General features: G+C 55.0%; 1 protein-coding gene across 2 annotated transcripts in view; it reads left to right on the top strand.

The window, feature by feature from the left end:
* CD82 (CD82 molecule) overlaps positions 1-14,595 on the top strand; it is a 52,020-nt gene that overhangs the window by 11,818 nt on the left and 25,607 nt on the right. The window contains exon 1 of one of the 2 annotated variants that reach the window (XM_021077185.1): positions 190-208. The exons of the other annotated variant lie outside the window; for it this stretch is intronic. The gene's annotated coding sequence lies outside the window, so the exon portion shown is untranslated. Of the gene's footprint in view, positions 1-189; positions 209-14,595 lie in introns of those variants that run through there. 2 annotated transcript variants of the gene reach the window in all.

The following is a 14,595-nucleotide window of genomic DNA, read 5'->3' as shown; positions in this document are numbered from 1 at the left end:
ATTCCACCCTCTCAGGGCTCTGGGCCTTTGTCCTGTGGTTCTGCCTGAATGCCCTTACCTCCTGCCTTATCTCCTGATCTGAGTCTTCCTCATCCCTCCAGACCCAGCTCCAGCCATCTTCCTTGGCCACCTCCACGAGGCCACCTCCATGAGGCTGCGCCAGCTCACCTGTCTTGGGTTCTGTCCAACAGGGAAACTGACTAAGAAGGTTGGTTAACTCACCGAGGTGGCTGTGAGAGCAGGGGCTGTGGCCGCTGTGGGCCCAAGCCCCCGGGGGGCTGCCAGGCTGGCAGGGCTCAGGGTTCTGGGTCTGAGTGGCCTGGGGACAGCGGACCCCTTCAGGGTCAGCCTCAGACCATGACTCATACTTTGCCACCCTGACCAAGTCACTTCTCTCTTAACACTGACTTCTTTCTAAAAATAAAAAAGCTGCCTCCTCACTGACCACTGGGAGATGGACGTGAGCTGAAGCGTGTCAGCACCTGCCCCTGATATCTGGGGCTTCGAGGTGCTCGGGAAATGTCCATCCCTCCCTTCCCTGCAATCGGCTTGGGTTTCATTCCTCCTTCACCCACCCAACCCCCTGGCATAGGTGTCTGGTTGGACCTTGGTCTCAAGCTCGAACGCTATCTGCTCTCCCCAGGGGGTGTCCTGGGCAGATAACAGGGGAGTCATTGGGCAGAGGGACAGAAACGAACAGGCCTCCCTGAGCCTCGGTTTCCGGGTCTGTGGGAGGGGCATACGCCTGGGTTCCGTATTCTCAGGATCATGCAAGGCTTGTGGGGTATGCGGGGTGGGCTGGGAATCCAGGTGACCCGAAGCACTGCGGGCTCCCTCCTGGAGCCTAGAGTCCAGCCAGTCACAGTTCATTTGCATATCTGCTTTCCTACTGCGACACGAATGGTCCCCTTTCCCTCTGGACCCCCGGAGGCTCACCAGGCTGCTGTGCTCTTGGCTCTGGGCCTGCTGTGCCAGGTTGCTGTTCCCTGGCCTGTTTTTTCCCTGTGCAGCCCCAGGGAGCCAGCCCAGGCCTGAAGCTCTGCCTGATCAAGACCGAGGTAGTGTCCCCAAAGGTCCCCGTGCTGGGAACATTTAGAAGCCCACCCCTGCCCCCGGAGCTCACTGGAGGCACCAACCCTTCTGGTGGCACCAAGCACCTTTCCTTTCCATGTCTGTCTGTTTGTCTGTCACCCCCTCCTCCCAGCAACATGTGGCCAGAAACCTTCCCACGGTGATAATAATCACCAAACTTCCCTTTATTGTGCTAGAATATTTGGATTCCTCAAACCTCCCTGTAAGGTAGGGATGAGCCGTTGTTATCCCAGAGAAGGAAAGGGACTTTTTGGAGCCCACAGTGGAGCCTCCCAGCCTCCCTACCCAGTGCTTGGCCAGATTTGGCCTCGGGCCTGTCCCCAGAGTTGGGAGTGGGAAGTGGGTCGAGAAGAAGTGAGGGTGGCGCAGTCCTAGGTCTCCAGGGTCCAGGTGGCAGGATCCCTGCCTGAGGGGCTGGCACAGGGACTGTCCCCATTGCTGAGAGAGGGAAGCTGAGGTTTGCAGAAGAGGAATGAGACGGTGCCGAGCTGGCTGGGCTTTCCTCATTCCTCCCTAGGGCCCTGTAGGCTTGGAGGGGAGAATTCCATGGGGCTGTTTGGGAGCTGGGTGCTCATTTTGGCTTAAGGGCAACTGGCTGAAGTCAAGTCCCTCCCCCCCCCCCCCCCCCCCCCCCCGCCTCAGCTTCCTCTGGGCTGGGAGTGGCTCCAGCATGCTTTTTGGTGATAAAGACCCAGCCTGCTCAGGACTATCCCAAGAAGTGTGTGTGTGTGTGTGTGTGTGGGTGGGTGGGTGGGGGTGGCGTCTGTCCAGGTCCTGCCTGGTGCTCCAGAATCTGGGCGAGGCCAAAGCTAAGAAGAACGGGCTGGGGAGGGGATGGGCCATGGTTGAAGGCTGGTGTGGGGAGGGCAGCATACCCAGAGGGCAGCTGGCCCATCAAGGCAGTCACGGGTGGAGGCAGAAGAGAGTGAGGGGTGAGCACAGGGGGTGGTCTGGGAGGTGGCGCTGGGCCGGCTCCCACGGTGGGGTCCTGCCTTGCCCAGCAAGGCCAGCACTCCTGGGTGAGTTTTTACTCAGGCTCCTCCTGGAGACCAGAGGGGACCTGAGGTCTGTGGGTTATAAAGACGGTGAGAGGTGAGCCTGTAAAATAGAAAATGCTGCCTGATAGTGCTCTGTGAATGTCTATGCAGGAGAATGTGCTGGAAGGCTGCTCAGAGGAGGTGGCATCTCAGCGGCCCCATCTCTTCCTTGCCAGGCCCGGTGCCAAGGGAGGATGTGCCCGGACGGCTGCCGTGTGAGGTCCCTGATTAGAAACCACCCCCCTTCTCCCTAATCGCCCCACCAAGAGCCCACACCCAGCACCAGCCTCTTCTCTGCAGCCTTGGCCCAGAGATTCATCTTTTTTTTTTGGCCACCTGCCCCTGGCTGGCAAGGCCCTGGATGAGGTGTGAGCTGTTCCCTGGTCCCTGGTGCCTCCCAGAGCATCTTCAATTGGTTGGGTCTGGAGGCTGGGCTGTGAAACCCAATTAACGTAGCTCGTGCCTTGGTGAGGTTATTTTTGTCACCTGTCAGGCAGCGCAGCATGACAGTTTTACACTTGGGGGCTCTGGGTCAGGCTCTTGGGGGTCAACCCCCAGCCATATGGCCTGTGTCATCTGGGGTAAGTCCCTTCACCACCCTGGGTCTCAGTTCTTTAACTGTAAAATGGGGCTAATAACCTCATAGGGTCGTGGCAAGTATACGCTGAGCCCTGTGAAGCATGTAAACACCATCACTGGCGGGTAGTAACTGCGAAGACATGGGCTTTGGTTACCATGAACGCTGGGGGCTGCGTTCTAAAGAGGCCATTCTAGAGTTCCCGTCGTGGCTCAGTGGTTAACAACCCCGGCTAATATCCATGAGGATGCAGGTTCAATCCCTGGCCTCGCTTCTGGTGTTGCTGTGAGCTGTGGTGTAGGTCGCAGAGGGGTCTCGGATCCAGTGTGGCTGTGGCTGTGGCGTAGGCCAGTGGCTACAGCTCTGATTCGATCCCTAGCCTGGGAACTTCCATATGCTGCAGGTGCGGCCCTAAAAAGCAAAAAATAAAAAATAAAAATAAATAAATAAAGAGGCCATTCTGACCCACCAAGGGAGCGCTGGAGGCTGGGTGGGGTCGCTGTGTTGCTTAAGGACGTTGCTGCTGTCAAATTGCTCACTTTCTGGTCGGTGCCCCTCCAGACCAAGGGCTCCCTGAGGGCAGAGAAGGGTTATACCCATCCATTTCCTGGCGCCACCCAGAGTGGGGGGTTCAAGGGATGGCATGGGCTCAGGATGGAAACTCAGCAGAGGTAGCCACTGGGAGCTGCCTGGGAGGCAGCCCCTCAGGGCTTCCAACTCACGAGCCATTCAAGGGAGGCGTGCTGCCCACTTTGAGGTGGCCTCTAAGGGTTAGGCTTGGGTTCACTCATGCCCTGGTGGTCCTGCCAGGGCATCTGCATCCCGCGCTGTCACAGCTGGTGGGGTAGGCTGAGCGTTCCACCGCACCTGTGCATCTGTCAACCTGCGGACCCCTGGCCCCATTCCTGGGCCCTCTGATTCCACAGGCCTTGATGCCAGGCTTTTGTGACCACACGTGAGACTGCTCAGTGGTGGGGAGCAGAATCACCAAGCGGGTAGGACCCTGGACTCCAGAGGCAGAGGGTCTGGAGCACAATGTTCAGCTGGGCCACTGTCCTCCGTGTGACCAGAGCAAGTGCCACCACATTGCTGGGCCCCAGATACCCTGCTTAGAAAACAGAGGTGGAGAAGCCCTGCTCTCCACCTAGCAGAGGGGAGGGGGCTTAAATGAGGTATGATGGTGAAGCCCTGCTCACAAGGGGATGCTTTCATAACCATTCATTTCATCAGGCCCCACCCCCTGCCTGATATCTGTTTCAAGTTCTTGGGTGACAAGAACCTTCCTGGGGCAGTTTGTAGGATCTGCATGTGTCTCACATCTCAAGGGACAATCTTTCTTTTATTTTTTTTGGCCATGCCTGCAGCAGGCAAAAATTCCTGGGTTAGGGATCAAACCTGAGCCACAGCAGTGACCACCAGGTCCTTAACTGCTAGGCCAGCAGGGAATTCCTCAAGGGACAAACGCTATGCATATCCTCCTCCTTCCATGTAAGGAAGGGACTCTGGACCTAACACATCCTCTTTCCAGAGACTCCTGCCTCTGTTGTGCCCACTTCCTAGGGTTCAGCAAGCTAATTCCACCATCTTCATGGACGAGCCTTGATATCCCCATTGTACAGATAAGGGCGCTGAGGTCCAGGGTGGGTAGGCAACGTGCCAAGAGTCACACAGCTCTGTGAAATGGGATTGGGATTTAGGTCTCTCTCTCAAATCAAAATCCATACTATGACCTGGTTCATTATTCTTCCCACCATGAGGCTTGGGAGGGGTCTTCAGAAGGGAACTGACGCCTGAGAGCCCACCTGGGAATTTGGGTCTTCTTGTTAGGGTCCCTAGCCCCTGGGGCCCCCAAACAGCCTCTCACATAGTCCTAAATATCCTTCTAACTTAGGGCTTCTGAACTGATGTGCCTGAATGGCTTACAGATGTGTAGGGATGGCTGGTTATCTCCTCAGCCCCTGGGAACAGAGCTCTGGGCAGATTAACTCAAACCAGATGCCGTTTTGTCTGTCCACCTTAGGGTGCTGAATAAATATGTGTACTTCTCTACATTTCTCATGATGTGAAACAAGTTGGGACATACTGATGGCTCTAACCAATCTTCTCCCTTCTCTGTACACGCTGCACACACACATTCCCTAGAAGGGTGGAGATTTATGGTCCTCTCTGGACCTCAGACTCTTCATCTGAAGACAAAGTAGGTGATGTCAAAGGCCTTGCTAGCACTGTGAATCTGAGTGTGGGCCTTAGAACCCAGTGTTGGAGGGAGCAGGGCTTTCATGGCACCCAAGCATCCTGCAGAAAACAGTCAGGAAGGGGAGCCAGGAGAGGGAGAGTTTAGAGGCTACGGCTCAGCCTCAACTTGAGTCATTGGCTGCATTAGGCAAGATGGAGTGGCTGGAAGGTTCGAAGTGTTTGCTCTCCCCTATGTTGCACCCTCCATCAGAGTGGCTCCTTCTTCATGCTGATCTCATTGGTTGGGTTTCAGAGCAAAGCAAGGAGGGGCCACATCTGTTGGCCTCATCAGCCATGCAGAAGGAACACCCTGGTCAGGATTGGTGGGGCTGATCTTTTCCTTCCTGCCAGGAAGCCAAGAGGCAGGCCTTGGAGCTGGGGAAGGATGGGGGGCAGGGTCAGGCAAGCAGATAGGGTTGCAAGAGGGTGACGGGGGTGGCCCTGCATCTACTTCATGCACTGAGGCAGCAGGTGCAGGGAAAGGAGCTCTGAAGTTCAATTAGGGCTTAGCCACTACTTGTGTGGCCTTAGGCAAGTCACTGAACCTGAGACTCCGTTTCTGCCTCTGTTAAATAGATGCAGGGGGTGATAATATCTCAGGGGCTTGTTACAGAGATTAAAGGAGAGATAGTGGGAATGGCATGGTGCAAGCAGAAAAGCGCTGTCACTCTACAACCACAGTCTTGCCGGAGGTGGCTGCTGGCCTGCATTTCTCTGGTCCCCTTGGTCATCTTCCCTCCAATTCCAGGGGTCAGTCCCAGCTTCAGACTGTTAAGGTTCTCAGGAGAACAGGAGCCTGTCACACCAGCTCGCAGAATCATGTGACAGGAGCTGTCCTTTATTGCTCCTTGGCTTCCGCATCTGTCAGACAACCAGGAGGCCTTGGAGTCTAAAAATCCTGGGATTCCTGGGAAAGTCTGATCTGGGCGTGCTTCTCCCACCCCATGATGGGTGGTGGTGGGGTTTGTCACTTGTGTTGTGGGCAGCTGGCATTGCCCCCAGAGCTCCTTACACACCTTCTCTCAGACCTCTGCCAGCCCTTTGAGGCAGGCGATCCCGCTAGTGCCTCTCATGTTAGAGATGCCATCGAGCTCAGAGAGGCTCAGTAACCCCCTGCTCAAGGTCACACAGTAGGGAGCAGCTCTGGGATTCAAACCAAAGTCTTGAAGGAAATGTGAGATCCTAATCACGCTTTATGGCCTCCTGATTTGCCTGTTGCCCAGGGTAACAGCTTTTTATTCTTATTTTTCTGTTTTAATAACAAGGGGAAAAGGTAAGACCCGAGATTGAGAAACAAGATAGGCAGGAGGTCAACAAGCCAGCCACCCCCTCCCCAACACCGGACTCAGCACAGGTTCCAGGAAACATATCACCTGTCACACATGAAAACAAACACAGCCTCTTTTCACGGGCAGTCAGGACAAAGTCCAGCAAACTGCAGAGCTGGGTGGCCAAGAACCAGCTTTGCAGGTGGACGGCCTGCTGACAGGCGGGCTTCCAGAGCAGAAGAGCCAGGCCAGGCTTTCTCACTCCACTTTCTGTCCAAGCAGCCTGACTGAGCTCCCACGGGATCAGTTGTCTGACTCACCAAACTGGCTGGACATCCAGCTCTCGGGCAGGCCCCTGTGGCACAGCCCAGAGGCTCAGAGACAGAGGCCTCGCCCGCCTGCCCTGTGGAGGGCAGAGGCCTCCTTTCTCAGGTGGCCCCGCCCCGCCCTACTTGGCCCCGCCCCCTTACCTGAGAGCAGCAGTTGTCACTCTCCTGCACCAAGGCCTCTATGCCAGGCACATATCTGGGAGCTGAACCAAACCGCCCCAGAGGGTTTTGGACTGTTGGTCAGGAAATTAACAACTTCCAGATAGTAATCATCACCATGGTAACTGGTGGCTTTTATTTGACACTTACAAGGTGCCAGGCCCTTTTCAGATACGAACTCATGGAAGCCTCCCCATAACTGCTTATTAAGTCCATTTTACAGGTGGGAAAGCTGAGGCCCAATCACTTCACAGTGATTGCCCAAGGCTGCCCAGCTGGTGAGAAGTGGCAGATTTGCATCTTCTGGCAGGGAGAGTGGGAGGAGTGGGCCAGGATGCCAGCATGGATGGAAGCCTACTAGGCTTGGTTACAGTTTACCTTCCCACTGGCGTGGGGCGGGTGGGTTTAGTCTCCACATTCACTGATAAGGAGGCAGCTCCGCAGCATTTCTCCAGTCATGTGGCTGATGCGCGGCAGATCCAGGGGTGGGAACCAAAGACTCCTGTGTGACTCTGAGTCCAGTTCTCCTTAAATCTCTCTGCGGAAGTCCTGGGAGCTGGGGCAGGGCAGCAGATGGAAGAAGCGCTCTGGACCGGGAATATCCAGTCCTTCTCAGGACTCAGCCCCCATCTCGCCGTGTGACCCCTGGGCTGCTCAGTCTGGCCCCTCTGAGAGATGCAGCGATCTCCAAAGGCCCCTCCTGCACAGAGGATGCGGCTCTGGGGTAAAGGACCCCAGAATGTGCCTCTGGGAATAGAGGATGAAGCAGAGGTACAGGGAGCTTCGTGTGAGATTCTGGACCTGCTGCACCAGGGACCCCACCTGCCTGCATCCCACTGAAAGCAGAGGGACTGAGTCAGAGAATCCCCCTGGAAAGCTTAAAAAATAAATAATAGGAGTTCCCTTCATGGCTCAGCAGAAATGAATATGACTAGCATTCATGAGGACGCAGGTTCAATCCCTGGCCTTGCTCAGTGGGCTAAGGATCTGGCATTGCTGTGAGCTGTGGTGTAGGTCACAGGCATGGCTCGGATCTGGTGTGGCTGTGGCTCTGGCGTAGACCAGCAGCAACTACAGCTCCAATTTGACTCCTAGCCTGGGAACCTCCATATGCTGCAGGGGTGGCCCTAAAAAGCAAGCAAGCAAGCAAACAAACAAACAAAAACCCCTGATACCCAGGCTGCATTCTAGAGCAATGAAACCAGGATCTCAGGGGCTTGGCAGTGGGGGAAATGGGGGGCTGATGAAGCAAGCACTAGCAAGTTTTCGAGTTCTTAGAGTAATTCTAATTACCACCAAGATTGGGTGCCACTGCTCTAAAGCAACTGGGAGATGAGCAAAGTGAGGTCCTGATTTTCCAGGGTTGGTGATGCCCTGAAACCGGATGAAAGCTTGTGTCTGCTCCTGTGGGTGCATCTTTCTAGGAAGAGAGTTTACAGCTTCTATCAGGCTTTTCTGACCCCAAAGAGTTAAAGTCCAATCTTGGAGAGAAGCAACCCCCTCCCCAATAAGCCAATGATGTCTTTTTTTTTAATTTAAATTTTTTTCTTTTATTTTTTTCCTCCCTGCCCCAGTGATGTCATTCTTAAGGACCAGAAACCTCTAGTTGCAGGATTAAAGTCGGTTTGTCTTATCTCCCCTAAGAAACCTCTCCTGACCTCCCCAGACCCGCCCCCCTTTCCTTCTTCCTGCAAATACACATGGAGTGCTTACTGTGTGCTAGGCACTGTCCTGGGCTCTGGGGAACAGGGCAAATGAGACAGATGCAGCCCCTTCCCTGATGGGAACCAATTCTGGCGGGGGCTCCGGACACACTGTTGAAACGATAAGATGACCACAGTGAGCAGGGTTGTGTGCCAGGCACAAGTATCGAAGCTCTTGCTCCCTAGAATCACCAGAGGAACCCCCCTCCCATGAGTCCGATGACTTGGTTGGGGCGAGAAGGGGGGCGTGCTGCGCATTGGCATATTTTAATTCCATTTGCAGCTGGAATTGAGGCCTGCCGGGTAGATCAGGTGTTCAGGGAGGGTCTCTGGGAGGAATCAGTCAGCCTGCCTAGGAGAGGGGGAGAAGACAGCAGCGGAGGGGCTTTGGCGGGGTGGGGGTAGGGGCCGGTGATTCTCTTGGCAGAGGAACCACACGGGCAAAGGCGGTGCTCAGGTGTGGTGCAGGAAAGAGTGGCCTTACGAGTGAATATGTGATGGGGAGGATGGAGAAGCCGAGGACCCAGAAGGGGCAGGGCAAACAAGGCAGGGCCCCACCAGCCACATAAGAGTCTAGATTTTCATGGCGAACACCTGAACACATTGGCTATGTCACCATTGGAGAGTTATGGGGAGCAGAGGGAAAGTGACAAGATCTAGTTTGCATTGTTCAAAGAGCCTCCAGAGCGAGGCCCTTAGGTGTTGGGTCTGAGCCAGCTGGTGGGTGGAAGGGCCATCTCCTCACCTCCTTCAACTGCTGCAGCTCTTAGAGTTCAGAAGCCCCGGGCCCCAAGGGACCCTCAAGAACCTTTGGCTTGGCGTTTCCTAGCATGTCTTCCAGGAGGTGTTGGGCTGTTGAGTGAAAGATGGTTTGAGTCAGCAGTGTTTGCTCTGGGGGTCTTGGAGACACCAACAGCTAGTGACTATCTGCAGTGACTCCCAGGGAGAAATGACACTTCACAGACTTGGTGACAGCAAGCCTCTTGTTCTTAACAGTGAGTCTTCTAGGACTTGTGTTCTGAAGAACTACTCTGGAAAATGCTGCCCTGGTGCCAGCCTGTCCTTTGACAGTTGAGGAGGCGGGCCTGGGGACAGGGGACAGCCATCTGTGCTAGGTCTCACACAGCATGAAGAGCAGGCGCTGACCCTGAACCTCTGGACTCTGAGCCTAGAGGGGCTGCACCATCACACCACCCGGTTTTTCCAAGGCTCTTCGGGGCCATCCAGGTTCCGGGGTCAGCCTAGAAGGCTCCTCCCCCAGCCTCAGGCAAGAGGTAAACCAAGCCTCCTACTCTAAGGTGGGAGTCCCTGGGGGCCCATCACAGAGAAGGGGTTCTCTTGAGGACCCCAGCTCCACCCCAGTCCTACCTCCTGTGCTGGGGGCTCCCAGGGAGGCACAGGAGCCTTGACTGTGGGTCCTGGCGTGCAGAGCTGGCTCAGCGAGCTCACCCTACACATCCCCCACCCCAGCCTTTGGATGAGGACAGAAGAGGCCTGAAGATAGAGTCTCAGCTGACTTAGAGACCGTGGATCTCAGACTCCCTTTCGAGTGGCTGAGCACTTGACAGCCCTGGGGTTCTGTGTGGAAGTTCCTTCTCCTTCCATTCACCTCTCCATCCACCCATCTGGCCACCCACTCATCCCTCCCTCCCTCCATCCTTCCTTCTCTCCATCTGTCCCTCCATCTATCCATCCATCCGTCTAGCCCTCCATTCACCTCTCCGTTCCTTCATCTGTTTATCTATCTACCCATCTATCCCTTCGTCTACTCATCCCGCCCTCCTTCCATTCATCTATCCCTCTATCCATCCACCCATCCATATCTCCATCCACCCCTCCCTCCATCACTCATCTACCCCTTCTTCTACTCATTCCTCCCTCCCTACCTCCATCCATCGATCTAGCATTTTATTTAGCAAATTTGCCCGGAGCCTATTTGATCTCATAAGATGTCACAGTCCACAGGGGAGGTGGACAAGTAATTAGAAAATTACTGTACAGCCTCATGAGTTATAATGTAACCTCTATTATTTATTGAAAGCCTACCTTATGCCAGGCATTTTACCAACATTATCTAATTTAGTCTCTGGGGAAATCTGCCAAATAGGTGTTTTTTTTGTTTGTTTGTTTGTTTTGTTTTTAAGTGAGAATTGCAACGATTTTTAATTTTTATTTTTTTATTGATTTCTATTTATTTATTTACATTGCTTTTGAGGGCTGCACCCATGGCATACGGAGGTTCCCAGGCTAGGGGGTCTAATCAGAGCTACAGCTGCCAGCCTACACCACAACCACAGCAACGCAGGATCCAAGCCGCGTCTTCGACCTACACACAGCTCATGGCAATGCCAGATCCTTAACCCACTGATCAAGTCCAGGGATTGAACCCACAACCTCATGGTTCCTGGTCAGATTCATTTCTGCTGCGCCACGATGGAAACTCCTGCCAAACAGGTTTTATTTTCCGCTTTTCACAGCTGAGTAAGGTGAAGTTCAGAGAGGTGAAGTCACTTGCCCAAGGGCACACAGCTAAGAGGTGACAGGACAGCATCCAAGCCCAGGCAGCCTGATGCCAGAGCTTGTCGTGGGACTACTCCAGTATGCAGTGCTCTTGGAAAGAAGCAGAGAAGGAGGGCTCCTAACCAGCCTGTGTGTTGGTGGGGAAGGGGTGACAGTGGTGGTGGTGACAAGGCTGGCTGGAGTAGGTTTCCTGGAGGAGGTGGGTGTCTGAGATGAGTAATGAAGAATGAACAGGAGTTAATAAAATATTAGTCGTATAATAGTTTCAGTGTATAAACTACTTTGGCATAAAATTATATATTTGGTCCATTTAAACTGGAGTTGCTTAGAAACGATCAGTTTACCTGCGATAAAACATAAAGTGTGCACCTCCTTCCTACTGCTCACAGAGCTGTCAGTGACCGTTCTAGAATTTTCCAAATGAGATGTGCTGCCCTAGTTTTGTAGTAGCTGTCGATCGAGCAGGAAAGCATGGGCAGACCTTCCCGGGTTTACACAAAGTGTATACAAGAAAGCACAACCCCGGGAGACACCCTCTTTGTTTAATTTCCTCTGCAAACGAAACGCTCACCCCTCACTTCTGCAAGTGCTGATAAAGATGCATAGCCGGCTCCAGCTCACCGAGGCCAGGCCGTGCCGGGCACTGACCTCACTCTCCTTATAACAGGGGGTTCAGCTGGGAGGAGGCCCCGTGAGTCCCTTGCCTGTGGCCATGCGCTGGCAGAGCTAGGATTCGAATGCTTGTCTGGGGATCCTCCATCTCCTCCTTCCTGACTCTTCCTGCCACCCAGCTCTCTCTCCTCCAAGGTTCCAGGTCTGGCAAACTTCTTCCAAAAAAGACCAGGCGGTAAATGTTTTAGCCTTTGTGGGCCACTGATCTCTGTCACAACCGCCGTCCTCTGCCAGTGATGGCAGCTGTGGACAATACGTAAACCAGTGAGCAAGCCCATGTGCCAGGACAACTTATTTGAATGGCCTGTGTGACAAAATACTCTTTTTATTTTCCCCAACTATTTCAAAATGTAAAGTCTCTTCTTAGCTTGCAAGCCATACACAATAGAGGCAGTGGGTTGGGTATGATCCCTAAGTGGCCAGTCCCTGCCCTACACTAACCCTTGGTCCTCTCTGTGGGTGAGGAGACCTAGGTTAAGCCCCCCTCGCCCCCCCCCCCCCGGGTAGGCGGCAGAGCTGGAGTGTAACCCCAGGCCTCTGAGTCCAACTCGGGTCTGCTCGGGGCTGGGTGGTGAGTGTGGGCTCCTTGAGGTGGATGCCATCCCCAAGTGGGGCGACCCGGACGCGTCCCCAGCCTGAGATGACTCCCCGCCCTTCATGGGACGGCCCATCCTCTGCCCCCGTGTGGAGAGCGTGCTGATCTCCGGCTCCCCGTTTCTCTGAGAGGGAAATGAGAGCACGTGCAGGCCACAAGCACTTCATGTCCTGGATCTCGGCCAGTAGGCCCAGGAGTCTCCCATCCCGGGCGGTGATTCTCAGCCCCGGCTCCTCCCTCAGGGGCTTCCCTGATTGGCCAACCCGCCTGCCAGTCAGGGGGCTGCCTGGCTCCTGCACCCACCCGACTGCCTCTAGGAGAGGAAGGAAGAGGTGGCTTAAGGGGCCAGGCGGCCTGGGTTCTGTCCTTGCTGATCCATGAACCGATGACCTTGGTCGAGGTCCTTCACCCCTCTGGGCTTTAGGTTGCTCAGAGGATGCCGAAGGGCATTCTTTGCCCAACGCCTAGTACAGTGACAAGTGAGTGGCCAGAGACCACCGCGGTCTGGAGTCTGGGGAAATACTAGCCCAGCAGCCTCTGCCTACTCTTTGCCCGCAAACCAGAGCTCCTTCAAGCAGTGACCTGAGTAGGCACCACCTACTTGGACAAGGGAATCCCAGCCATCTCCAGAGACCCCTCCGTAGAAGGCAGCCCTTCCAGGGGAAAGAGCTGGAGCGCTGGAACTGCCACTGCCTAAAGAGCTGTGTGACTCGGGCAAATCTCCTGACCTCTCTGAGCCTGCCCTGCCCTGCTTAGGGCACTGGAAGCCCTCCTCACCGTCTGCGCAGGTCCTGAGGCTTAAAGGGATGACAGATGCCAGTGGCTGCCCCGAGTAGGTGCCGATCACCAGGAGGCCAGGTGTTGACTCCTGTCTAAGAACTGTTCCCTTTCCAGGAGTTCTCTTCGTGGCGCAGTGGTTAACGAATCCGACTAGGAACCATGAGGTTGCGGGTTCGGTCCCTGCCCTTGCTCAGTGGGTTAACGATCCGGCGTTGCCATGAAGTGTGTGGTGTAGGTTGCAGACTCGGCTCGGATCCCACGTTGCTGTGGCTCTGGCGTAGGCCGGCAGCTACAGCTCCGATTTGACCCCTAGCCTGGGAATCTCCATATGCCGCGGGAGCGGCCCAAGAAATAGCAAAAGACAAAAAAAAAAAAAAAAAAAAAAAAAAAGAACTCTTCCCTTTCTGAACACCCTCCATCCTGCAAGGCTGCCCTGGAGACAGCTGGAGCAGAGGATGTGGGTGCCGGAAGGTGTAGAAACTGCCTTCCCGGACTCTCCAGAGCTGTGCAACAGCGCAGGCCAGCATCACTCGCCAAAGGATGATTTCCACACTTCTCCAGTTTCACAAGAAGTGCGGCGGTACCAGTCGCGCTGCCGGCTGCACAGAGCCAGCCAGTGGTGGGGTTCTTCTGGGGGAAATGATAACTTATCTGTGGGCTGCCGGGGCCGCCCCTCTGACACTTACTGGGAGAAAACTCAACAGGTCCATGGTAGGGACGAAACACATGCCTCCTCTCTTGCTGTTTTGTTCTGCGCAGTTTACGAAGCGCCTGTGGTTGTCAGGCGCTGCGTGGGAGGGGAGAAGAAACAATAGCTTTCCTTCATGTGGACCGTCCCCAGCAGGCCTTACTAGGGCCAGGCCTCGGGCTCAGATCTCTCAGTCTCCTGACACGGGAAGAGCCCTTGTTCGCTCCTGCTCTGGCGCTGGGGGAGGCCCCAGGTGGAGTGGCCGAGGCTGGACTTCCCTGGCTCTGAGTCTCTGCTGTCCCCGCATTTCTCAAACCCTGATCTTGGACCCTGATAGCCTGGAAGAGTGTTCAGTGTCATCTCCCCACGGACCACTTGGATTCCCCATAAATCTTTATTCAGACTTTGCTTCCATGCCTCATGTGATGGGGTGCTCACTACCACGCAGGCAGTCTTTTCCTTCTTTGGATGCTTTTGCTTCAGGCTGTGCCCAAATTGCCCCCTTATCTCCCCTACCCCGGTCACTGGAGGTGTAGAAAGTGGAAGCTGAGGTCCCACTTGGCAAAGGTGATAGGACAAGGGTGGGGGGACCTTCGTCTGGATGGGGAGAATCCCAAGGCTTAGGATGGCCTTTCGTCCTTGTAGGAGGAAAAAGGGGTGAGGCTCACATCCAGGGTCTTCTATTCTTCTGCTCTGTGGTCTGCTTCCCCCCACCCCGCCCCTGCAGCATCACCCCCCCTCCATAGGACAGTGGGAACTGGGCCTGGTACCCACTCCCCCACCCCCACCTCACCAAGCCCAGCTCTGCCCGTGCAGCTGTCTCAGGCCAGCTGTCTTGGCCCCAGCTGCCTGCACTGTCTCACTCAGGGCATGAGGGCTGGCTGCTGTCATTCCTGGCTTGTCTGGCCTCAGGGAACCTGGGGGTCTCCTGCATAATTTC

The sequence above is a fragment of the Sus scrofa genome, chromosome 2 (assembly GCF_000003025.6).
Source record: "Sus scrofa isolate TJ Tabasco breed Duroc chromosome 2, Sscrofa11.1, whole genome shotgun sequence".
NCBI lineage: Eukaryota > Metazoa > Chordata > Mammalia > Artiodactyla > Suidae > Sus > Sus scrofa.
Note: the sequence above shows the minus strand (reverse complement) of the source record. Positions and strands in the feature narration are given on the sequence as shown.